The sequence below is a fragment of the Phodopus roborovskii genome, unplaced genomic scaffold (assembly GCF_943737965.1).
Source record: "Phodopus roborovskii unplaced genomic scaffold, PHOROB, whole genome shotgun sequence".
NCBI classification, from domain to species: Eukaryota; Metazoa; Chordata; class Mammalia; order Rodentia; family Cricetidae; genus Phodopus; species Phodopus roborovskii.
This window is the reverse complement of record NW_026126482.1, coordinates 31,739,625-31,766,666: the sequence shown is the minus strand read 5'-3', so window position 1 is coordinate 31,766,666 and position 27,042 is coordinate 31,739,625. Positions and strand designations below refer to the sequence as shown.

At 40.2% G+C, this 27,042-nt stretch overlaps 1 long non-coding RNA gene across 1 annotated transcript; it reads right to left on the bottom strand.

Annotated features, from left to right (window-relative positions):
- Positions 1 to 23,880, bottom strand: LOC127229380 (uncharacterized). The gene is made up of 2 exons (XR_007835127.1): positions 23,829 to 23,880; positions 1 to 275 (listed from the first exon to the last, which is right to left on the bottom strand). It is a non-coding gene; the product is annotated as an uncharacterized LOC127229380 (long non-coding RNA).
- Positions 23,881 to 27,042: the final 3,162 nt, after the last annotated feature.

Genomic DNA, 27,042 nt, shown 5'->3' with positions numbered 1-27,042 from the left:
TTTGATTTCTTTGCTGCTTTATTCAACTTGCAGAACAGCATCCTTAGTTCAAAGGCAACTTAAAGGTTTCAGACACACAGCTCCGTGTCAGATGCGCGTCCAGGATATTTACAAGCACCACAGGAAACAACTGCATGTGTGGTATCACCAGAGAGTAAACCAGTGTGTCAGAAGTCAGTATGATACTCATTTCAGATGTCACGTGACACTCCTCGCTCAGCAAACAGTCCAGGCTGGGACCAGGGCAGGAAGTTGAAGCTGGCAGCGGCTCACAACTGCAAAGGGGAAAATAAGTAGTGGTAACTTGAACTGAAAGAGAGAAGCTTGACATTTTTTTCTATTACCAAACCAGGCAATTAAAACATTAAATGTGAAATCTGAGGCACTGTAAATTTCCTAATATGGTATAAGTGCTGAGTTTCCAAAACGATGTTTTCTCATCTTTCAACATATCAAAGAACATGCCAAAACCCCAAGGAAACATTTCCATTTTGAAAACAAATAAACCACACACATCCACATTCTATTAATAGTGTTGTCTTGCCCTAAAGACCCTGCATCCTTAGTCAATATCACTGTCGTTTACACAAATCTTAATATTATTGAAAAGTCCCATCTGAAATCAACTGGACATGTGTAGGTCTGTGGGGTGGGACTGGGGCAAAAGTAATAGAACGCTTTCTATATTTTCCTTACTGGAGACTAAATGTGACGTTTCTCGCACCTAAGGACTTTGCAAGCATGTCCTACAGCTGCAGGTTGGCAACAGACACTTTCGTAAATGCCAACGCCACAGAATTGGGAGGGACTAGCAGACAGCATGCAGACTTAGAAGAGAAAGGTCAGTAGAAAGTATCAGGTAAACGAGGCAGATAAAAGATCCCCACATCCAACCACACTTCTGCTCCTGCCACCAGGAAAGGGTGAGGAAAGCCAACACGGAACAGTTTATCCTAGAGAGAAGAAGAAGATCAGATACGGTAATCTCCCCCCTCCCTTCCAGCACCTTTACATTGAACCCCTGTACTGGGTAGTGAGTCTGTTGCCAGGGATAGCATAACAGGCTTACAGAGAGCATGGATTCTGACCCCCCAAGTGCTTCTATCCTTAATGAGTTACAGAGCAATATTTAAAAATTAAACAAAAAAACAACTATAAAGAAAAACAAAAGATCCTTTGTTCAGTCCTTAAAAAGATTCACTATGAAGAGGGCCAGGCCAATCCCAAAGCCTGAATGGACAGCCTTATCATTGTAAGCCCTGAATGATGTTTCTGCAAGAGGCAAGACAAGATCCAGCTTGATCCAGTCACATCCCAAGTCCCAGCTTGGACCTTTTGTTGAGCAAAGAGAGTGTTATGTGACATTTGAAATGAGTATCATACTGACTTCTGACACACTGGTTTACTCTTTGGTAGCACCATACATTCAAGACACTAAATGGAATATAATAGAAAGAAGGAAAGGATGTGTGGCCATGGGGATCTCTCTTATAAGCTCAAAGTTCAAACTCTGCCCCAGCTATTCTACATGCTACTTGAACTGATGCAGTGAATTCACTTCTGTTTCCAGTGCTTTTTTTTTTTAATTATTATTATTAACAAACACTGCATTGCAGGCTCTCTTCTGGCCTTCATACAATTCTGAATGCAATTTATTTAACCCAACAATAGACAATAGCAGTTGGTCCTGCTAATAGCACACTTCAGTGAGTGGGGAAACTGTGGCACAATTTATAATTCCAATTTCAGTGGTCTGGCTCCAAAGTCTGAGTCTGAAGGTCTAGGATGCCTCATGCCTCATGATCAATGGCTTGCTTTTCCCCCCCATGGCTGGACATGAGGCACCCAGTGCGGAGCCTGGCATTTAGCAGGGGCTGAATAATTCATTTCCCCACTCCCACTTCTTCCTGCTCTCTCTCCCCACACTGTGAGAGGCTGGAGGCAATACTCCACACACACAGAAAGAAAGGCAGCTGTGTCAATCTGCTAGGGCTGTGAAGCTGCAGGGCAGGCTGGAAAAACGAGTCTGTCTGTGTCCCCTGAGGCCTGGAACAAGAGCTAGAACTTGGGCAGGATGTTCAGCGTCTCCACAGACATGGCCTCTGTTTGTTAGACTCTGCATTCAAGACACAACCAACTCAGACAAAACCGAGGGAGGTAGAAACTACACAGGTCTGTGCCAAATGAACACCATATACACACATGCACACGACACATCGAAAACTTAAATCATTCCGACTACAGAGGGAAATAATCTACTTTTTCCAGAACCTTCCACTGTCTAGAAATTGGCAGAGCTCCTATGCTAGGCTGCAGCTTGCTTTCAGACAGTCCAGAGGCTGCTGGGAGCTACAAGACAGAGTCTCTTTTGAAAATTATTAAGAACAAATTAGGCTCAGGGGCTCAGGGGAGCTGTGTTGTAAAACATGAGAAAATTTTGTTTTCCATCTCTTTGGTTGCATTTCCATGAACTAATGACATTAAAAGCGAAGACAGGAACTATTTTTGCATCTTGGTCGAAGTCGAGAATATCACTGAGGAAAGTGCAAATGTTATCAATTAAGCAATTTCATTAGCCATGCAAGTGCTGGCTTGCATAAAACAAGGGACTCAATATCAGTGGGTTTTCCCAGTGCACAAATTAGTGCCTGTTACTTATAAGAAGTTTTCACACACCATACCAGGTAGGAATGCTGCCTAGCACAGTCATTTATTCCTTAACTAATAAAAACCCAACTCTTTTTTTTTTTTTTTTTGCTAAACCAAGAACATTATTTTATTACCTGAAAATATATTACCACAACTGAGTCTTCCATTGTCATTCTGACCCCAGAACTCACCAACATGGTTTAAAAGTCATTACAAAGGAAAGCTGATGATGTCAGCCTGCCAAATCTCACAAAACTCTGGGATTTCTATCCTTGTTAGGGGAGGAAAACAGCAGCTATAAGCTGCTGTTGTGCCTAAGCCTGATTTCTCTGCCTTACAAATGTACCACTCACATGACATACTGCAGAGACTCACAAAGAGGCCAGGTGCACACACCATGAATCGAGTTCTTCCTATGTTTTAATTGCTTTTTAGCACAATCGAGGGAGGTAAGTGAAGGAGCCCTCTTCATAAAATGTTCATTAGAAATGGCAGGTTTCTAGCTGAGAAGCAAAAATGGCATCCTCTAACTTGCTCAACCATGCAGTCTCCAAGTGTGAACTCTGCCCATCGGCATCTAATGGGAGCTGCATTCAGGCCTGTGGCTCAGCCCAGGGGACAGAGGGAGGGAAGGCAGGATGAAGAAGGAAACACATGGAAGCAGGACACAAGCAGACTGGGTGGACCTAAGAGTTCGCTCCACCTTGGAGAGAACTTACTATATAAACCATCACCTCCTGCCCTGAAACCATTAGAATGAGAGGGGGGAAGCTGGTAAGGACACGCCCACCCCACTCCCAGTCTGCAGAAGATTCGAGCCTCAGAAAAGAACTTCAAACAAGCTGGAAAAGACAATAGCTTCCACCTCCAGACAGTGAGAAATCACATTAGCCTAGGGATGGAGGCCACCCATGCTCAGTGTAGATAAGTGGGAACATTGTCTGTGTGGCCAGTGGAAGACCTGCAGCCCCAGCTGCTCACAGAAGCCCTGGGTGGCCTCACTTCCAGCAGCTCCAAATGGTTCCAGGGCTAAAGCCACTGCTGCTGGGTGGTACTCTTAAACACAGAGAAGGGAGGGGGGAAAGTTCACAGACTTGGGGGTGGGGTGGAGAGCACGATCTAAACGATCTAAATGTGACCATGCCAGGGCTTTAGGAAATCACAAAAAGGTCACAGGGATGACTCCCCTAAGGCTGCTGAGCCTACCTACTCAGCATCCCACAGTAGTGAAAGCCTGGACCAGTCAAAGTACAAAGCTGCAGACTCCCTATTCCTGGGCTTTGCAGAAAAAGTGCTCAATTATTATTGAGCGAGAGAGAGAGAGAGAGAGAGAGAGACAGAGAGAGAGAGACAGAGACAGAGACAGAGAGAGAGAGAGAGAGAATCAATCCAAACTCAGAAGAAACCATCTTTGCTGAAACTACACGAAGTCCTACAAGCACTCCCTATAAAAGACCAGGCAGACCTGAACTGGAATTACAACTAGCAATAAAACTACATTAAGTAATTTCAAGTGAATTTTTAAAAAGAATGTTATGATCGGGTGGCAGGGTCAGGGAGACACCTATGTAAGAGACTGTTCTCCCTCAGGCCACCATCTTTTGTAAAGAAGTGGTCAGATAAAATGCTCATTTCACTGACTCAACAGTATCTGGCATTCAGTGTTTCTTCCATTTGCCTACTTGTATGACTGGGGTGGGGAGGGGGTGGATGTGGTTCTGTTTTTCCGAGACTGTGTTTGTGTTTAACCCAGGCTGGGTTCAAACTCCCTTAGGCCCTCCCACCTTCGCACCCAGTACTGAGATTGCTGGCATACACCATTATGCCTGGTACATTTTATATCATCTCTTACATTTCCCACTGTTTCAGATAGCATCGTTTAATGGTTTCTTGTCTACAGTTAATACACACATGACAAGCTGAACAGATAAGAAAGTTCTGGATTAGTACACATTCACATAAGGCTAAATCTCACATATTTACATAGTCCTCAGAACCAAGGAAGTCTTTATTCTGATTCAAAAGACATATTAGCTACTTTTAAGAACATACATTTTTATTTATGTATGCACATGTACAAAGGCATGCTTATGAGTATGTGTGCAATAAATGAGAAGGGATCTCAGGGGAAACAGAGTAACAGAAAAACAAGTATTGAGGGGCCACAGAGTGGCTCAGCAGGTGTAGGTGCTTGCAACCAATCCTGGTGACTTTAGTTCTGTCCCTGGGACCTACATGCAGTAAGGGGAGAGTGACTCCTACAAATTGTCCTGTGATTTCCAAATGGAAGCCAGAGCATGTACATACATGGATGTGAGTGTGTGTACACCAAATACATGTAATAAAAAATGTTAAAGAAAAATGAGAATTATCCCTGCAGTGCTGGGCACAGAAGTAAAAATTCGTGCAAACCCAAAATGGACAGAGGTGCTAAAATTAGATTTAAGTCATCTGACATCAAATCTCTGGAATGGATGTTGAAAGACTCTGCTTGCCTTGATTTGCTGTGGAACCTTCATCAGGTCGGGCTTTTGCCTCTGCTGTAACATCTGCAAAATGGAGATAACACTTCCTGCTACCTACCTCAGAGAGCCATGAGAAGATTAGATACTGGCAGAAAATCCTCAAAGCCCTTTGAGTTTCTCATAAATATGAGACATGCAATGTAATAAAATACCAGCTCTCTCTACGAGAGTCTGAAAGACTTGCAGCTGCAGAAACAGGAAACATATGCCAGCCAGCTATGCAATAGGGCAAACCCCGGGAGGCACAGCGCTGGCCATCAGGGAGACACAGGCAACTCTGTCTCAGCTCCTAGGGACTATATGGAGAAGAAAACTCAGAAATTCACATCCACTCAGACAAAACAAAACACCCAGGAAAAAAAAAAAAAGGAAAGCAAAACAGTCCTGTTTCAACACACAACCCAAAATCCTCAGAGATGAAATTCCTAATTCTTGCTTAACTCTGGATGGACCAGAGGACAAGCAACATTACCCTGGTAGCTCCTCAGGCTTAGACAAGTCTCTTAGAAAACAAATCTGGTGCTCTGGGGAGAGAGTACCAGTTACTTTTGTCTCCTTGTTGCAACTAAATTGTGAACAGAAGCAACCTAAGGAAAGGCAGGGTTATGATGAGCATTGTTGATTCTGGGGATCCAGTCCATCACTGCCCTGGAGGAGGGAAAGACAGTGAGGCAGCTGGGTACATCCCCTCAGCAGTCTGAGGAATTGTAGGGCAGGAGGGAGGAGAGAAAAGCAGACAGACAAAAGTGGGGGAGAGGAAGGGCCTGCCTGTCACTCCTGAGACATTCCACCACTACCCACTCACTCAACAAAGGCTTCCCCTCCTAAAGGTCCCACATCCTCCATCACTTTGGGCCAAGTCTTTAAACACATGAGCCTGGGGCGGAGAAGCACATTATAGCCAAACCACAACAAAGGGCTAGGGGAATACCCATCCCCACACACAGGGAAAAAAATACAAAATATAGAAGACAGTTCATTTTCGTCAATCTACATTGGAAACCAATGCTGTGGTTGCCGTACTCAGCTTACCTGTGGGTCTATAAAGAAATTAGAAGGAAGATGTTAAATCTACATATATCTTAAGATGTTCAGAATTATTGAAACCTTATATTGTGATCAATTAATTAAAACATTATGGATTAACACTACAGAAACATTCATTAGGAGCTATATGTCAGGCTAAGATAAAAACGTTAAATAATACCCAAGTCCTTGTTCTTATTAAACTTGAAGCCTAGCAAAGGCTCTGACAAACTAAAATATTAATACAATGTGGCTGAGTTTTGAGGCAAGCATAAACACAAAGCTGGGGGTGAACAAAAAGAGAGTGGGTCTGGGAAAAACATCAGAGCATCTGAAGCTTGCAAAGGAACAATATTTCACTAATACATAAAGAAAAGGCAATTCCACATGTCATCATATGTGTTGTTTACTAAAGACCCAGTTAAATGAAACAATGGAGCCAATTGGGAAGTCCTTCATTGCAAGGTCCTTGCAGGAAATCGAAAACCACATGATGAGGTTTTTGAATAGAGAATTGAAACACATACACACAAAGACATGCATGAGCATGCACATGCACAAGTACACACACCAAACATAATCAATAAAGAGTCACTGGTAGCACTAGGGCAATTACTCAACTGACAGCACTATGTTTTATCCTCTTAAAGAGAGCCTTTCTGCTACTCTTAGGTGTCCTGCTCCTGACCATTTACAGAAATTAGCATGCCATGCCCTTTGGCTTCTCTGGCTCCATTCCTGCTTGTCTCGGGCCAGAAGCCACTACTACCTCCCCTCATCCTGCCACCTCTGCCAGTTCTTTCCATGCACATGGTCAGAAGACAACATGTAAAAGTCCATAATCTCCTTCCACCATGTTGGCCCTAACTCAGGGAGTCAGACTGTCAGACTGGGTAGCAAACACTTTTATCAGAGTATCCATCTCTCCAGACCTGGAATGTGACCTTTTGATGTGGATATGATTTATGTAGCCATCTTGAGGTGGAGCGATGGTTCTGGATTATCCCATGAGGATGCTTTGTAAGAGGGAGGCAGCAATATGATCAAAGAGGAGGGAGAATTTGAAATGATTTAGCTGCAAGCCAAGCATTACCAGTTTCCAGTGGGGTCTGAAAGAGACAAGGAATGGGCTCTTGTCTAGTACACTTGGCAGTAAGTACCTCAGCATCATGAGTTTGGTCTTGAGTCAGACTTGCATTCATTTGTTGTATAGTTACAAAAAATAAACATGAAAGTGATCAAAGAGGTATCTTCTAAGTGACCTTGGGGGCCACCATCAACAATCACTGGAAATCACTGGAATCAATGGAAAATACACCAATTGTCAAGATGCTGAAGCTTATTATGAGGCCAAACATAGTAGCTAATCAATTCCAAACAAGAATTCAAGTGAAAACAGAGATTAACACAAGATGGATGGAGAGTGCCAAACTTGAGCCACAGTATGAAAGCTTAGAAAAGGCCTGGGTCCGAGTAGCACTGGGGTCAAAAGAGACATACTCAAGATCAAAGGTCATCAGAAGACCACAAGATGACTGGTGTGGACTAGTCAAGGATACCCTTGTAACCTTCATTTAGAGTACACAATGACTATAAGAGGTAATGATAGACATGGGAAAATGTACATAAATCCATCTCCAGAGTTAGCTCAAAATCTGCATCAGGATAAAATATCAAATCAGAGACATCAATGAGCATAGGAGTGGGAATATTCAAGAAACAAGTCAGATGAGACAATAAATGCTAAGAAAGTCTGGCATGTGCTTTTAGATAACAATTGAATAAACATGGTAAGACCCATTTCCCATCTCAAAAGTGGAAGCAGTAAAAGATATCAACCACAGAAGACTAGACAGCCAACTGTGATGAACAAGCCAACAAAGAGGACATGATAAGGGACAAGTATAAAACTGTAAACAGGGAGATAGCTTAGGGAAGTGTTTGGAGGACACAGCAAATTATGTGCACAGGATGAACAACTGATCAGCTCTGGAGCAGGCGATACCTGATGCCAACAGTCTTCCACATATGAAGCTCAAATGAAAATGTGTACAGTAGAACAGACAGAGTTTGTCTCTTACTATGCTGATTTCAGTGCTGTAGATGGGAGTGACAGTAGCAGCATGTTGGGATCTGACAGTCTGCAGAGTGTAGTAAATGTTTGAATGTTGAACTCCTTTGCCCTGTACTCTCTCATCATCTTCCCTCTGATACATCACTGTGAAAAGGACCTGGAAGTTTAATAGTCTCAAAACACAATGTTTAAGCTATACTTAAATCACTCATAACCACCCACACCTAAGAAAAACTTCACACCTCATCCTCTTTCAAACAAAATGCACTAGAAATTTCTAAGCTGGCATCTCAGTTGGTGGAATGCTTCTCCAAAATGCACAACAGCCTGGGTTTGATCCTCAGCACTGCATAAGTTATACAGGGACAAGGCTGCAGGTGCAGCATTTGGGAGACAAAGGTCAGAAGTTCACAGTCATCCTTAATTAGCAAACTAAAGACCAGCCTGAGGGCATGAAAACCTATCTCAAGGAAACAAAATAAAAACAAAAGTGTATTTTAGAAAAGAAATTGAGGCTGGAGAGATGGCTCAGAGGTTAAGAGCACTGACTGCTCTTCTAGGTGTCCTGCCTTCAATTCCCAGCAACCACATGGCCCCTCACAACCAGCTATAATGAGATCTGGTACCCTCTTCTGGCCTATAGGCATATGCATAGGCAGAACACTATATACACAATAGAAAAGAAGAAGAAGAAAATAAAGGTATATTTTGGGTCTGGTGGGGGAGGAACAGTGTGAAGGATTGTACCATCAAGCATATTCTTTTTTCTTCAGTTAGGTTTGAGGACATCTGATTGGTGGGACAACAGACAAGTAACAAGGTGACAATCACAGTCCTGGAATCTACAAAGGATACCAAGTTAGATGTGGCTGAGGCAGCAACCAAAATTCTCTAAAGGAGAAAATAAAAGCAATGCGTTCATGAGCCTGGATCACTTCCATCCAGGAGTCAGAAAATTAATAAAGACACATTTATCAGAGAAAGAAGATGTGCTAATCACCCTCTTTCATTCTAGTCACCAAGTGCTAATCATCACTCACACCCAGTGACAGTTGATCTTGTCAATCACGTCAACTTGACTGGATTTAGAATTTCCCTGGACTTGACTGGGATGGCATTTCTAGAGAATGTAACTGAGAGGGAATAACAGAACTAGGGATAACAGAATTTGGCCTCAGCCTTGCAAGGGATGTTTTGCCTGGATTGTGCCCTTGGGGAGTTAGAAAATGCACAGATGAGAGTTAAGGAGTCGGGCAAGGCAAGAAATGAGAAGCAGAGACTACAGTGTTGTGAGTCTTTCATTAGAAATGGACATGAGAAGGAGATGGAGATGCTTGAATTGAGGATTAGAGAATAGGTAGGAAAGGTAGGAGATACCTTCATGGAAACATGAAGATAATTCCAAAAAAATTAGAATAAAATAAAGAAGAATGTGGTGTGATGGGGTGAAGGAGGAAAGGATGGAATAAAAAGTCAGGAAAGAAGGGGTGAAGGACAAGAGGAAGGAAAGCAAATAGGAAAAGGAAATGGAAAGAAAGAAAGAAAGAAAGAGGGAAATGTAAGAGAATGAAATAAGAAAGGTTAACTTGGGAAACAAGTCTTCCAAAGACCTTTTGACTTGAGACAAGAATGGCATAATCCAAGTAAAACATACCCTACAAGGCTGAGGCCAAGTGTGAGCAGTTAGACTAAAGGTGAGTTAGAAGTCTTTGATCCAGACAAAGTAGAACGAGTAATGTGGTATTCCTATAGAACTCACCTAGAGAAAGAACTCAGGGGATGGGGCCAAAAAGGTTTGGGGATTTATCAACCATATAGCATAGTTTTTTGTTTGTTTGTTTTTTTTATTTCAATAGCAAACTATCAGGAAAATTTCTAAACTGAACAACTTGGACATACTTCAGAGAGGAGATTAGACTCATATAGGGGTAATAGTTCTTAACATATTCCAAAGACAAACATCCAGTTAGTAAAAGCCATCTAAAAATGTCCAGTTGTTAATTTCAAAGTCACTTGTGGCAATAAATAATTCTGTAGAATCGACTAAGTACATAAATTATGGTTAACTAATATGCTGGTTTTAATAACTTAACGTTATTCTCCCAAATAAATAAATAGATAAATAAATAAATAAATAAATAAATAGATAGATAAGTTCCCCAATGGGCCTATAAGATTTAATGTTTTTAGCCTTCTCACTGACAGCCATAACAAAGACAGCATTCATGCTCATAGTAGACCAGAAGCCTATATACTACAAGCCTATGTCAAAGAGCCTTACAGGACTTCTGAAACTAGGAAAGAAAACTAAGTAATCTTCTTGGTGGTCTTCGAGTTTCTAGAAGGTATAAGAAGCCAGAAGGCATCTATAAGGCTACACAGACAGACAGACAAGAACTTGGCAATAATTGATGATAAATGACATGGATTCTGCAAACAACCCCAAACACCTAACAATTGGACCTATATGCCAACTGAAGATGTCTTAATAACTGTATTAGAAACAAAAGATTACAATGTCCTCCTGACTATTGCCTATATTACTTTCCAGGTAACTGATCAGAACCACAGAGGAAAAATGAAACCACTTTTTAAAGAAATGCAACCCAAAAATAATGGCTTAATGCTTTTTACAAATGTATTTGGTAATAATAACTTTAATATTTAATACTTTAATTTAATATACATTAAATATCTCATCCTGTTTTAAGCTCTTAAATATACACACACACACATAAACTCACACACATATACACACACACACACACACACAGTGTATCAGTGAGTATCATCACCTACTTTATTTTACAAAAAGATAAAGCAAGGCCAGGTTAAGTCATCCAAGGTTACACTCTCAAAACATTGCAGTGCCAGGATCTGGATCCAAGGAGTATGACTGCAGTGTCTCACACTCAATCTGCTGCTATCCATACTGGTTCACAAATACATGTTCCAACATACCACTTATTTTTTAAAAAGTAAACTATTGTTAAAGACAGTAAACACTGCCTATGACATAAGTGTTTTTTGATTATTTTGAAAATCTCCAAGAGGACCAGACACAAACAAACCCAAAGAGAATAGCTACACACATGACTTTCTGGGATGGCTTAAAGAGAGATCCCATTTGGATATAAAGAAACATTGACCATGTAGGGTGACCAAGGAAGTAGAATGAGCATACTAAAATAAATAAATGAATGAATGAAAAGGCTAGAGAAGGCTATGCCCAAGTAACTTAGTTTTTAAATGATCCCCTTGAAACTCATGATTATCTACTTAAATTATGGACGGAATGCATTATAACTCCTATGAATTTGGGATTTAAATTGAGTTTACCATCCTATTTTTTTCTCCCATTTCCCCTAATTTTGTCCTAAATCTACATTTCAAGGAATTACAGAACATGGACTTCGGCAAGTATGACAGCATTTTAAAAAACATTTTAATGTTTTACAGTTTACAGGGGTAACAACTGGGTAAGACTGTTGAGGATTTTTCCTTCCAATGACTGACATAGCACCTTGTAGTAACATGAAAGCTAAGCAATAGGAAGGAAGCTTCTTGTGATCCTCCATATCCGATGACCAGTGTGTGTGATGTCTTCAGCACTTGGATCTTCCTTTCAAGTTTAGGTGGACCACCAGGAACAAAGGTTGTCCTGTTTGGGGTTTTCTCTGGGTCACCTATAACCAACAACTCAAGGGGAAACATCCCACACTGGCACTGAGCTTTTTATATAGTAACGTATGGCTTCTGAGATGACCATAAGCACCTAGATAGGGTAACTTAAATTGGCTTTTTATACGAGTAGAAATTTTACAAATGACTTTTCAAACATCCTTAGAATTACTTATTGTCTCCAAACCTCCTATTTCCTTCATCTCTCCCCCCACACCCACCCCTTAAATGGCATAGCATGGCAAGATATGTTCACAGGCGCAATAATGGCATTAATATGATGGGAGTAACCAAATCACCTTCTGATTTGAATTTAAGACCTATTGCAGGACATTTAATCACACTATGAACCCTAAGTCTGCATTAATTAAATAAAACCTTGGGTCAGGAGGTGGAGCCAGCAACTAGTTGAAAGGAAGTAGCCAAAGAGAGTTAGAAGGAATCTGGAAAATGGATGGAGAAATGCACAGGAAGTAGTAGGCAGGGACTTTTTTTGATTTGGGACAGTAGAGACTCTTACTGGGTCTCTGGCTAAGGAGAAAGGTCAACTGGTTGCTTCTCTGAGCTAACAGGTTTTCACCCGAGTATCTGACTCCCAAGCCTTAATTGGCAAAATAGAACAATGGAGTTAAAAACTACATTTGGCTGCAGAGGCAGAGGTGGTTCCAGCAAGATGCAGAAGTCCCGGCTGGCCTTGGCCTGAGCAGCTGGGCACTGATGGTGGAGCCGAAGTCAGTAGCTGAAACGGCATAGGATTCAGGTGCAGCCACTGTGCTGACAATAAAACAACAAAGGCCATGCCATAGTACAAAACACATCCCTGATACTGTCCAAGCACTCTTGGTTGGGGAGCTCACAAGCCCCAGGGGTAAACTATTATTAAATGGACATGGTATCAAGCTACTCTTTAAACTTGGATCTCACTCTACCTATGGGTTAGTGCAGCTCTAAGACCTTATAGGATAATTTTTGTAGTAGATTATTGATGCAGAAACTTATAAGTAGTCAAAGTGCAGAGAATAAGTGACTGTGAAATGCTCAGCCACAAATGGGTCATGTACATCACACCTCCCAAGGTTCATGGACCATCAAGAAAGAAGGGACAGATTTTTAGGAGGCAGAGGTTAGGAAGAACCTGAGTAAAACACTGTCTTCCAGACAAGGGACCTCTGTACCTATGAACTAAAAGTAGCTTAGTTGCCTGCATAAGATCAAGTCAGACAACATTCTAACGTGGTGTGGGAAGGGTTTATGAGCCCTTACAACCACCTGTGGAACTGTGGAGAGTTGATACCTTCTGGAGGTGAGAGAGCCAGTTTTCTTTAAGGGTAGGTTGAACATGTTCCAGTGGATGATCTCACCCCATAAGTACATGGACAGCTGAAATTGGAATTGATGAGCTATTAAATTTAAAACAAAAGAGGACAGAGTGTGGGGGAATAGGAAAGTAAGGGTAGAGCTGAAGAAAGTTAAGGGAAAGAGTGTAAATATGATTTTTAAATTGTATAATATTATTGAAGAATTAATAGAAAGATTTTTAAAAAGATCAATGCAGGTATATAAATTCTAAAATTCAGTTGAAACATAGTTGATTCCTCCCCCAAAATAATATTTAACCAATATTTTTAAGGTTTTAGCTTATATTTGTAAAGAATGAATTAGAACTAACGAATTTATGACTAACAATCAGTTCATTGACTCAGTGATTCTCCTAGAGTTTCTCTAAATCTGCTTCTCTGTTGGCTAATTTTAACTAAGACATATTTCTTTGACTCTCACTTCAAGAGCTAGAAAAGGACATGATCTTAAATGTAGACAGGAAAAGCAGCAAAAGCAATTGAGCATCTACTGAAACAGCCCTATTTTCCACCCAATTTCTTTCAAATGTGGTAAGAGGAAAAAGTAATCTTTAGGCTCAAATGCCCATGGCCCTTTGACAATCCAAAAGTAGACCACGTAAAATAGAAGTACTGGGCAAACCACATGGTTCTATCTAAACAACCTGTCAGAATGGGCTCTCAGAGGCAGGATAACAGAAACAAAATTCAAAGCCTTGTTCACATCTACCAGTGTGGTGGTACCCTGTCTCATCCTACCATGCCCTTATGGAGTACACCAGGTCCCACTAAACCTTCCCTCAGTAGTATGGCATGATTAAGAAAGTGGAATGTCACAGGAGATGTGAGTAGCTATGGAATGTTCGCTACCTTGCCACTGATAGTAACATTCTCCAAAGAATCACTAATTAGGATAGATAATGCAGGTTTAAGTGTGGATATAGAAATATATAGAAAAGCAGCGAAGAGGGGGTAATAAATAGGTGGTGGAAAGGATGGAATGGAGTCAAAAGGACACTAGTCCTAAGATGATCGAAAGCATTCTTCTTCTAATTTCAACTCATAATTGTAAGCTGGTGTTTCCTCCTGATGCTTCTCCTCCTCCCTGTAGCACATCTGTGAATTCAACATCTTTACACTGAAATAACAAGAACCATGTCTGTATTCCTAAAATTTCCAGCATGTATTGGTCCTTTGAGACAATGATCGTGAAAGTTAGGTTTTCTGTTTAATGCCATTGCCGTTGTCAATATCAATTAGTGGTCACTGAATACACTGGTCACGGTGACCTACATAGAAAAAGTGATCGAAAAAAAATTATTTGTTCTGGGAAATGGTATAACAGCCTCAATTTTTTTCCCTTTTGTCTTCTGTTACAACTATATCAAATCATCCTATTATAGTGTTATTTAATATGTAAAATGTATCGCTACATAAGTATAGTTGAAACATATACAAATATACTACAGTTGACCAATATGATCAATGAGGATTAAAAAGTCTTCAACCTCAGTATCAATGAATAAACAACAGAGGGCAACAGCTCTGTTTAATTTTGTTTGGTTGGTTGGTTTTGTTTTTTGGGTTTTGTTTTGTTTTTCAGTTCATTCCTATCAACAATTTTGAGGTGACATGAACATTTTTAGACTCCTCTGTATTTTAAGGCTGTAGACCTAGACCTGTGGGGACATAAAGCTGGAGGCAGAAAAAGTGATGGAAAACATCCCAAAGTCATACTTTGTTCCTCTTGCTGTCTTCTTCCAAAGTGCTGCTTCCTGCATCTGCCTACACAGCACAGTGTGAGCCTATATTCTCCAATCAACAATTCACAGAAAGCTAGAACCCTGGGAGCTGTTTGCATGTATTCTGCAATGGAAAAAGCCCATGTTATAGTGACAGAGATGACACAAATTATCACCAGGCATGAATGTGGTGCATATATATTCAGGCAAAACACCCATACACATACCATAAATAAATTAAATACAGCAATGAAATAATGATCTAACAATCTTAGCTGGGAGTGTGGCTTAGTTGGCAGAGTGCTTGACCAGCACTATCAAGCCCTGAGCTTTGATCCAAAAGCACAGCATCAAATTGGGCATGGAGTAAATGCCTGTAATCCTAGCACTCTGGAGACAGAGGCAAGAAGATCAAAAATTCAAGGTCATCTTTAGTTAAACAGCCAGTCTAGGCTACAAGAAATGCTATCTCAAAAAAGGAAAAAAAATAATTTAGCAATCTGACTCTAAATTATGTTTGACATAAAAAAACATACATCCACCATTCAGTTCTTTTGTACGCTATAGATTTTTACATCATAGTATTTCTTATCCAGAAAAATCTCACCTCTAGTCAAGAGCACCTCCTTTTCGTTTACACAACACGCATCCATCCTACTGTTTCCTACACATCTCTCTTCTTGAATGCCTACCCTCAACCATCTTTTTCATCCTGCATCCTTTGAAATAAAACCCCACCTTACTGTGAACTTGCACATAAGTCATCTTTTCTTTCCCTTGAATTCCACAGGAAACCATGGTAGCAAGGGTGCACTGAGGACCCCACCCACAGTTCCAGTCTGAAATCCATTCCTTTCTGCCTGCATCCCCATCTGCAAGTAATGCTGAGAGATGCTGCATGGTACAGGAAGTAGGAAATTGACTGAAGGTGGGGCTCTGTCTAGGAATGATGGGATGACACTGTGTGGTGATGCAACTGTTTGGGGGTTGTCCTCATTCAAGGGAGTAACCTGTTCCCTATGCATTGTAAATAAGTACAAAACATAAAAAATAAAAGGCAAATGAAACATGCTTAAACATGGACTCACCCAATTCTTCAGCTATAGGCTGTAGCTCAGATGGGATCACATAATTAATGTGAGAGTCATGAAAAAGCTGGTAACAGTATAAGTTTTCTGAATGTACAACAGCCCAAAATGAACTCAGAAGCAAATCCAAGTTGTTTCTAATAACACGATCCACACATAACTTCACTGCAGACCCAAAGGCTCACTCTGCATTCTGCACACCACACACAACAAAAGCTACCTGAAACACCTCAGCCCAGATTCCTAACAGCTGTATGCTATACACTGCATTGTTTTTTTTTTTTTTTACTGTACATAAAAGTTTCCTACTCTTACAGAAACAAAACAATTTTTTTGTTTTGTTTTGTTTTAAGACTTTCAATACCTTCCTACTGTTACCTCACAGCATATAAGCATGTATGTACCCAGTTAGTACCTCTTTGGATTTGACAATGCTAGAAGGTTTGATTTTGAAGATTGATGTTTGAGGCTTAGGAGTGATAAACCATTTAAGAGTGTATACTGCTCTCTCAGAGGAACTCTCCTAGAGTTCCTGGCCCACATATCAGGCAGCTCATAACTACTTTTAACTCCAGCTCCAGGGTAACCAACCAATGCCTTTAGTATAAAATGACATTGAACTCACATACAAAGCCACACACATATACACAGTGTTAAATACAAAACTAAGTCTTTTTTAAATTGGTATTTTAAATTGGTATTGCTGACTTGAGTTTAATAAAATCATTCAATGACTTCTGAATTTGGATAAGGATAGAGTGTCTGACAATTTATGAAAATTAGCATTACATATTTATGTGGGAAGCATTTGGCATTGATAAATACAAAATTAAATATTAACCAACTCGGGAAAATGTTGAAGATGCTCACCCTGTACTATCAAATGCTCAGTCAAGATTTAATTATTTTTAAAATGTTTGTGATGATGACGATGTTGATAATGATGTATATGGGTGTTTTGTCTGCATATATGTCTGTGTACCACATGTGCATCCTCAGAGAACAGAAAACAGTGGAACTAGGTGTGTACTCCAGTGTGGCATCGCAGGTAACTGCCCAGATGGGGTCTGGTTTTAAAGAGACAGTGATTGTGTTTTTCTCAAGATGTTTATTTCTGTCTTTAAATATATTAACTCCCCCACTTTACCTTCCCCCACTCCCCCCCCACCTGTAATTAATATTGATTCAAGAGCATTTCTCCACTGCTGTCACGGGAAGAACACAAGCAGAATTGGTACCTCGACCTCCCAAAGTTATGTTTTTTTGTGTGTTTTAAAATGTGACTTTGAGTTCTTCTTTGTGGGAACTGAGAATATGATGTACATGATTCTTTCCAGAATTGTCCAGCAGCTGTAATGAGGCAGTGGCAATTCCTGAATAGTTTATTGGATGTCCTCTGACATTTCTCAAGATGACTTTGCAGTATGGGTGTCTGTTGTGTAGCCTCACTGCCCCAGAGCATCTGTAGTCATTTCTCCTCCGAAGGGAATATTTTATAAAAACCAGCTGATAACTGGGAGCACTGGCCCTTGTTATCTGTGCCCCTGGGAAACCTGAAACACAAACAGTTCTACTTATTAGGGATTAGCTGATTCCTCCAGAGGCCTGAGGAAGTTGTGGGGACTATGAGAAGTGTGGTCTCTTTAAAAGTGCCCTTTATGTCTTTTCCTGTTCTGGGGCTGCCAGAGGGGTCACGGGCTTTGGGTGAGATTGTGTGGGTGCCAGTGGATCAGAATGAAACGGTCAGTTTGTGTAGATGCATTTGCCTGCTGTACTACGTATTAAATTTACTGCAACTGTACAGTTCCCATTTCTGCTGGAAACAGTAGAATTGAAGTTACAGTTGGTTTTGAGTCACCACGTAGGTGCTGGGAATTGAACCCAGGTCCTCTAGAAGAGCAGCAAATGTTATTTCTTGAGCATCAAGCTGTCTCTCCAACCCCAAGATTTAAATTTTTATGAAAAGCTACACAAACACAGTCATCTTAGTAGATGAAAAATTGCTTTTATCTTTAATAAATGGTAAAGTTGTATGTATGACGAAGAATTACTTTAAGGTAAATTTATCTGTGATGTTATCAGCATAGGTTTTATTAGGGCACTAGTGACACTAACCACAGGTCAGGGCTGATCCCTACCACTGCATGTCTATTATACATTCCTATATAATAGGAATCTCCTACATAGGAAAGGACAGCAAAAATGTCAAAAAGCCCTGACTGAAGCCTATAAGACTGTTCCTCCAACTAACAGTGAACTGAGGGCTTAGCTGAGAGCATTCTCTAATGACTTAGTTTTGGTGCAGTATTGAAACCACAGTATTTTGTTCCAGCATAACAGATACTCTGCATCTACATATAGGTGAATTGGAAAGTCTGTGCTGCAGCTACCTAAAGGCTGTAGGAAGGCCTCACTAGATTTTCAGTGTGAAATTAGAAGCTGACAATTACAATGAATGGAGAACTGGGCACACTTTTATTTTCTTGAAAAAAATCTTCAGACCTACTTTGGAATCTAAAGATCATGATCAACTAAGATCTCTAAAATGAGCCTTCAAGTAGATACCTTGAGAATAAGGACACATGAATGAATGGACTAGATGACACGTTCATTCCTTTCAAAAAAAAAAAAAAAAAATGGGAGTCCTGGATTTCAGTGCTGTGTAATCCGAGTTTACATCTACTGTAAGCCTACCACCGCAGGCAGAGGTGGTTTTGTGAGTACAGTAACGAGATTCATTTTAATCACCCTTCAGCATATTCATATGGTTTCTGACCTTTAAGAAACATTCAGTGGGGCTGGAGAGATGGCTCAGCAGTTAACAGTACGGACTGCTCTGCCAGAGGACCTGGGTTCAATTCCTAGCACTCACATGGCAGCTCACAACTATCTATAATTCCAGTTCCAGGGGAACCAATATCCTCACACAGATATACATTTAGGTAAACACTAATGCTCATAAAATGAAAATAATAATAATTTCTTTAAAGAAGTGTTCATTGACATTCCTCTAGCAAAACATGGCAGCCACTATATGAAAGATCTCCCTGTGGAGAAAACAAGTTTAGACAGAACAGCTGTCAATACTGGTGAAAAAAAAAAAAAAAAAAAAAAAAAAAAACCACAGTGTCTGAAACATGCATCCAAACAGAATTCTTAACCTGAAAGTAAACAGAGTATACACCCAGATAGAATATGGAACAATTTACCAGTATAATATCTAATGAATTGCTTAGATAAGATAACAGGACAGAATGCAGTACAAAATTACCAGAATGACATGGAAAAATAATACTCAGAATTGAGATTATTATGTAATATACATTGTAGCATTACTAGTGAATGGTTCACATGCCAAAGACTAGATTTTCCACAGGAAAGGAGCAACCAATATATCACTGCACAATGTCCAAGACACTATAAAAAGCAGTTTCTGCAATTAGAATTGCAATTCAGTGGCACGGATATAAGAGTATCTAAATTTGTTCTTGCAAAACACTAGCTCTGCTTCTTATGAGAGGTATGCCTTCTTACTAGCCAATGCCTTCTCCAGAGCTTACTAAGTTTCCTCAATTGACAAGTGAGGATAAAGTAATAGCTATTCAACAGGGATGGGGGAAAGCTGGCTGACGATACCCAGGAAGTTCTTTGAGCATAGCTGAGAGAGCAGGAAGTCCTGCATCCTCAGGGATGCTGGTGTATCCCTGCAATCTGAGTAAATGACCTATCCTGAATGCTGTAGCTGCAATACAAAATTACTGCAACCTTCACTGCTCTCTCTGTAACTCTGCTTGGTAGCATTGCATGGCTTTCTCATTGAAAGGGAACTGAGAAGGCTTGATGGGTGACTTCATTTGAAGCAAATACTAGCAGGCACTAAATCCCATCTGTCTCCTGCAGGGAAGTGAAATGACAATTTTAGACAAGCAATAACTTTTGCTGGGAAATCCAGTAAACCATCTAATTTTTGATTTTCATATTGACATATGTGTGGAGTCATGGGCAGGTGCAACATTGTCACTTACTTGCATCGGTTCTCCATACTTTAATCTGCATGTGCTTCAACACTTTTCTACAAGACACAGAGGTCACTCTACCAAGAATCACTTGAACATAAAACTCATTATGTCTTTCTCCACATCCCAAGTCAAAGAAGAAAGAAGTCACACAAGATAAGCTCAAGTCTTAAAATCCTTAGTTCATGCTGTACAAAAAAAAGGATAAAACTTTCTATTTTATTACACATTTAAAAAACCTCTCTTAAAATGATACGTTCAAAAAAGTCACTTCATTGTCAAATGAATGTAAATTAATTCGACAAAAGGTGTCATTTAAGGAAAGATCTGAAACTCATTCCTTTCTGTAGGATTCTGTAGTTTCTGTAACACTTCCCTTATTATGTGTCCTTCCCTTCCAGTCTCTTTCTTCTTGATCTCCATGATTCATTGTCAAGCATGCTTTACGATTCATCCCTTTCTTGCACTTTTTGTGTGCCTTCTGAAATAGCTCTCCCTTCATCATTTTCACTAAGCACAGTTAATCTGATGGTAGTTAATTCCACATATTAAAGATCAGAGCCATTAATCGCTTAGTGAAAAAATAACAAGCCACCCCACCCTCATGTGCCTTGGTCCTGCAGGAAGGGTGGAGATTTTGCTGACTGATGATAATGTAAAACCAAAGTGACAGAGTGTGCACTGCAAACCTAATCCATCTTCCAGTCAGCGTGCTCAAGTCGCTGCTGTCCAAGGGAGCCTTGGCCTCTTCCTCTGTGAAGTTCTCATTGCTGTGTTCCCCTGTCGCAGCAGTGGGAGAAAATGGGTGTGTGTAAACTGTTTTGTAGCACATCACACCCTGAGAGGGTCCTCAGTATCTGCACAATGTGTAAAATACATGTTCTCATAGATGTAATGAAATGTGCATGCATACAGTCACATACAGAAACATAAGCACCCTTATAGTCACTAAACTGTAGTGTAATTCTAAAGAAAATGACACTCTCAAGTTTTATGTTGGTCTGACTAATACATCCCAACTATCATGAAAAATGGCTGAATTGTGCAGGAAAGGTTCTGCCCAGCCTGTTGAAACATGTTTCTGTGCATGCTATCATTGTTTTTTGTTTTTTTTTTTTTTTTCCTACATCAGGATAACCACCAATATGTCAACTTTCCAACCTATGTTTATTTTCAAGGGCATTAGCATTTAACTTCCATTAAACTAAAAGAGATCTTCAGAGCATTTAGCTTGTTCTTTTCCTGTAAATATGTGTTGACTGTAGACTAAACTTGGGGATGTTAGTCCCTTAATATGAATTTGACATAAAGCTGATCCTTTGGATACAAAAATAAACAGTTCATGCAGGCAAGACGGTTAAACGGGCAAAGGCCCTGTTGCCAAGCTTGACAGACTTTGCAGTACTCACACTGTGTAAGAGAAGTGACTCCCATAAGTTGTCCTATGATCTCCCCATGGGTTTGTGTTGTGCACGCATGTGCATGCGCACACACCTACCTCCACAGTACTACCTTGATATTTAAGCAGATGAATTTGGCATTAGACTGGGTTATACATACTAATATCTGTGACTGAAGTTTTGGTCTCTGTCCACTTGTCTAGCCTCCCTACATATTAACCCTTGTTCAGATCCACTTGCTGGCACAATCCCCACAGGAGCCCTGTGAACTCTGCAGTGGCTGAATGAATGGGACTGACCCCACTTCATCTTGCCTTGTCCAGGTCACTGACACGAATTTTCACGATAAATCACTTTATAAATGCATTTGTGTTTTAAAGTTCTGCAGAGGAAAGACATTAAATCTTTCTCAATAGTTCTTCCATTGGTTTATAATCTACTCAAAGAGCAAGCTATACAGGCCACTTTGTGAAGCAGATCAAGTTTGAGGTAGGCTAAGGATGGCACTTCTGAAATCACTTTCTAGTTACCTTTTATTTATCCCAGCCATCTAAAAGACACCTGTATCTTCATCCTTAAGCACTCAATTCTTGAATCTTGGTCTCCTTCTGTCCATCTCTCCTCCATGATCTCCAATTACATCCTTTATTGTGACTTTGCATTCTATGACACAGACAAGATTGCCATTTCCTAAACTTTTCTAAAAACGTACTAATGTTTACTCATTATGGTTTACGTATGGATTGGTTGTATTCCCAAAGGTCTCTGTGTCAAGAGTATAGGTTTTAATGTTCTATGATACGAGATGGCAAAACCTTTATATATGGAATCAAATGGGAGGCCACTAGATCAGAACCTGTGTATCATTCTCTGACTTCTGTCTAAGAAATATCTCTTGCATGTCATCATGATACCTTTTACCATGAAGATCTCACCAGAGCCTAGGTTATGCCTTTGAAACTCCCAGAAACTATAAACTAAATAAACCTTCTGTCTTTAGAAATAACTCAGCATCAACCATTTTACTATATTAATAGGCAGTAAACATTAATACAATATTGACAAATTATAAACACACACACACACACACACACACACACACACACATATATATATATATATGATGGGGAATGTCATTCTATAAATATGTTTCTCATACTGGTTAATGAATAAAGCACTTTTGGCCAAGAGGAAAGCAAGATAGGTGGGTCTAGGAGACAAGGAGGAAAGAGGAAGTAGTAAGGAGGAGACAAGATGGAGAGAGGAAGTAGTAAGGAGGAGTCAAGATGGAGAGACCTGGGAGAGCACAATGCCAGCTCATTCTCAAGCCAATCATTAACTAGAAACATGGATAAGCAGAAATGTGAACAAACACAGGGGCTGAAATTTCATGGTATGGACACAATTATAAAATTATCATCATAAAAATTGAGAACGTGTTTGAAAACAAGAAGCTAGTATGTTCTAGTAGACAAGAGACTATGTGTTCTACAGTGAGAAGTGCCAGTGCCAGGCCATGCTCCAAGCACATGCCTCCATCCCCCTCTGTCAGACCAGAAACACCAACAGAAGCTATAAAGTATTCTCATCCTTCTCACGAAGCCACATCTTACCTTCCATGAACATTCATCACTTAAATGGAAATTCCCGGGCAAGCTCCCAGAATTTTTTATCCAATGACTAACTTTCTAATTATAAAATCCCAGGTACAGGGGGAAATGGGTGAAGAGAAAGGGAGAGACAGAGAAAGGGAGGCAGGAGAAGCCAGGCAATTTGGCAGGGCAATGGGGGGCGGGGATGAGGGGAACCATGAAGAGTTAAAATGAGTTTTATTTAGAGGCAGAGTTTTCTGAGAGATTGCCTAATTCCAACTACTCCCTGAGCAGCATAGTTTTCATTTCTCATACGGTAGCAATTTGGCTATGAATGCCATCCTGAAAGCAAATAAATACTTACATATGCTCTAAGTCCATGTACATAGGCAAACATCCATGCATGCACATGTCCACGAACAAGACCCCAAAAGCTTGACTAATCCCTATTCTTTTTCTACCTGCCTCTGGGGAAAAGCCCACATGAGGTATTAAAGCAGAAGTTGCCCTGAAATAGCAAATTTGTGTCTTATTATCTGTCACTGCTGCTGCCCAGTCCCCAAAGGCAGAAAACTACATTGGCGCTGGAGGCAAAATAGAGATAAGCCTGGCCTTAGGAGGACACTCACAATTGCTCTCCAAATGCTTTAACCTCAGGCCAACATGAAACAGCCATTTTCTCAACACATTTGGCTTACCCCTGTTTCTGGACATCCAGGGTATAAGATTGATTCCGCAACTCTGTACCTTTCAAAAAAAAAAAAAAAAAAAAACAAACCTAAACTGCAACAAAATAATCATAATAAATGACAGCACTGGAAACAGTGAGTGGCTCACATGATTGTGGCAGGCACAGGAGACACAAATTTGACCCAGGTTTTTCTTTAAACTTCACAACAGTGAGGTATAGAACATTAACAAAAGTGATAGCATTGTCCATCATATTTTAAATATTTACACACAGCCACTCCTATGTATTTAAACATTAAAGCTGGAATCCTGAAAAATGTCATCAACATGCTTTGACACAGGAAGCCTCACTAGGACATTAGCCATTTATTCAATTGCAACTAACCTATAAAATATTAAACACAAAATCAAGACACAGCTAAGAATAAAAAATTTCTTTCAAAATGCTCTGTTGGGGACTGAAGGGATGCCTCAGACGTTAAGCGCACGGATTCCTGGGGCAGAGGACAGGGGTGCTGCATATGTATTTGTGTGTGTGTATGGGGGGGGTGATTATCAAGAACCACATGGAGGCACCCAGGTATATACAGCATACAGATGTACAGCAAAAACACCATACACCTCAAAACAATAAAATAAATACTGTTTTCAGGGCTGGGGAAATAGAGCAAGAGCTTTGAACACACTGATGCCGAGTTCAATCCACTGCATCCGTGTTAGAAATTGATATTTAAAGGGAAAAAAATGAGTATGGTGGTAAATGCTTGTAATTCAAATGCTGGGGAGGCAGAGATAGGCAGAGTAGTAGCCTAACAGGTGAGATGAAGGCAATGAGAGACCCTGTCTCATAGGAGGTAATTTGCTGTCTTGAGGATGACACTCAAAGTTGTCCCCCTCCAATCATACATACACACAAACACCTGAACACAGACAGGCATACACACACACACACACACACACACACACGCCCACTCAGGTGTATGAGTGCATGCACATATGCATAAATACAGTTTTGTGTGATTTTGATTCCTATTCAATCAAAGAGACTAGTTTAGTGGCTCAGCATACAGTCTAAGCATTCATAATTAAAATAATAAAAGTGTCTAACAACATAATTTAGCATAGCTACATACATGGTAGTCCATTCAAAATGTATTATCTTGCTAGGGCAGTGTTATCATTAGGTGTCTGTTGCCATGATAAAACGCCATGACCAAAGCAACATGGGGAGGAAAGGGCTTATATAACTTACAAATCTCAGGTCATGGTCCACTATCCAAGGAAGGACAGGAACTCAAGGCAGTAACCTAGAGACAGGAACTAATACGAAGACTATAGAGGAGCGTTATCAGCTTCCTCCCCTAGCTTAGCCTGCCTTCTTAGCTTGCTGCTTGCCTGCTTAGCTCAGGACCACCTGCCCAATGGTGGCACTGCCCACAGTGAGCTGGGCCCACATCAATCACAAATCAAGACCATGGCCCCAGCCATGACTGGCTTGCCCATAAGCCAGTCTGGTTGAATCATGTTCTCAATTGAGTTTCATCTTTCCAAATGACTCTAGCTTGGGAATTGATAAAACACTACCCAGAACAGGTTGATCTAAGAAAAGCCCTGCCCTAGGTGGCTTTAAAGAACAGAGATGTGTTCTTTCACAGCTCAGAAAGCTGGACATCTGGGGTCATATATGGGCAGTGCTGGTTTCCTCTAAATTCTCACTGCTTTGTACATAACCATCTCCTAGAAGCCTCTTCTATATTCACACCTCCCTCCAGCCTGACTCTCTCCTTGTAAGGATACTTGTCATGTTGGAATATGGCTTCCTGGCAACTTAATTACCTTAAAGTTTCTATGATAACTTAATCACATTCATATTGTGATGTGCTAGGATTTGAGACTCACATATAGGAGTTTTAGAAGATCACAACTCAACCCAGAATAGTTATCAATAGAACACATGGATTTCAAAAAATACACAGTTACGGTATCTCTGTGACTACTTTCAGATCAGTCCCCCAATCTGAGGGACAACCACACATTGATTCTTATCTTGCATTTTTTTTTCCTTTTTCTATTTTGAGACTCTGTGTATCACATTGTGCCTCATTCTGATGGGAGATGCCATTATATATATGTTTCTCATACTGGTTAATGAATAAAGCACTGTTGGCCAATAGGAAAGGAAAATAGGAGGGACTAGGAGACAAGGAGGAAAGAGGAAGTAGGAAGGAGGAGTCAACATGAAGAGGCTGGGGAGACCAGAGGCCTGCCCCACTCCCCAGTAGGTGAAACCACGTGAAAATACATAGAAATGGGTTAATACTTATGACATAGTTAGCCAATAAGAAGCATGTAACTGGCCAACAGCATTTATATCAAATTCAGAGTCTCTGTGTATTATTTGGGGCTGACACGGTGGTAGGACCAGACCAGCGGCGGGACGAAAAACCTTACTCCTTACATCATTCTGGCCTAGAACTCCTTATGTGGCCCAGGTTAGTTTTGAACTCTTAGCATTCTTCTTGTCTCAACTTCCCAAATGCTAGAATGACAGGTGTACATTAGTCAATATAAGCAGGCTTAACTTACATCAGTTGATAATGTTATATTTTCATGGTTTAAAAGTCTTACTTTATAGCTAACAAAAAAAATCATTGAAAACAACTGTCTTTCTAAATCCTACAGATTTTGATATATTGGGTTTACATTATCATTATTTCAGAATGCATTCCAATTTCCCTTTTGGGTTCTTGTTTGACCTACAGGTTATCTGGAAGTGTGTTGTTTAATTTCTAAATATTAGGGATTTTCTTCCCTTCCATTATAACTTCTAATTTAATTCCACTATTGTCAAAGAAAACACTGTGCATGATTTCAATTCCCTTTAAATTATAAAAACTTGGTTAATGTCTCAGCATATGATTTTACATTTGGAATTAAAATAATAAAGTTGATAATGGCATAATTTAGTCCAGCTACATTCATGGTGGCTAAGTTGATTCAAAATATCAGTCATTTGGAGTGCCTGAGTGAGGAGAGACAAACCAAAAAAATGTTTTTAATTAGGTGAAAGGTAGATTACTTCTCATGGGAAAATGAATAAGCAATTTATTTTTAGGGACATGAGTATTCTTTTCACGTCAAGTGTTGACTGAAGGACAATGAAATAAATATACTCATATATTAAGAGTCACACCATATTTTTTTAAAACAAATGCTAATTAA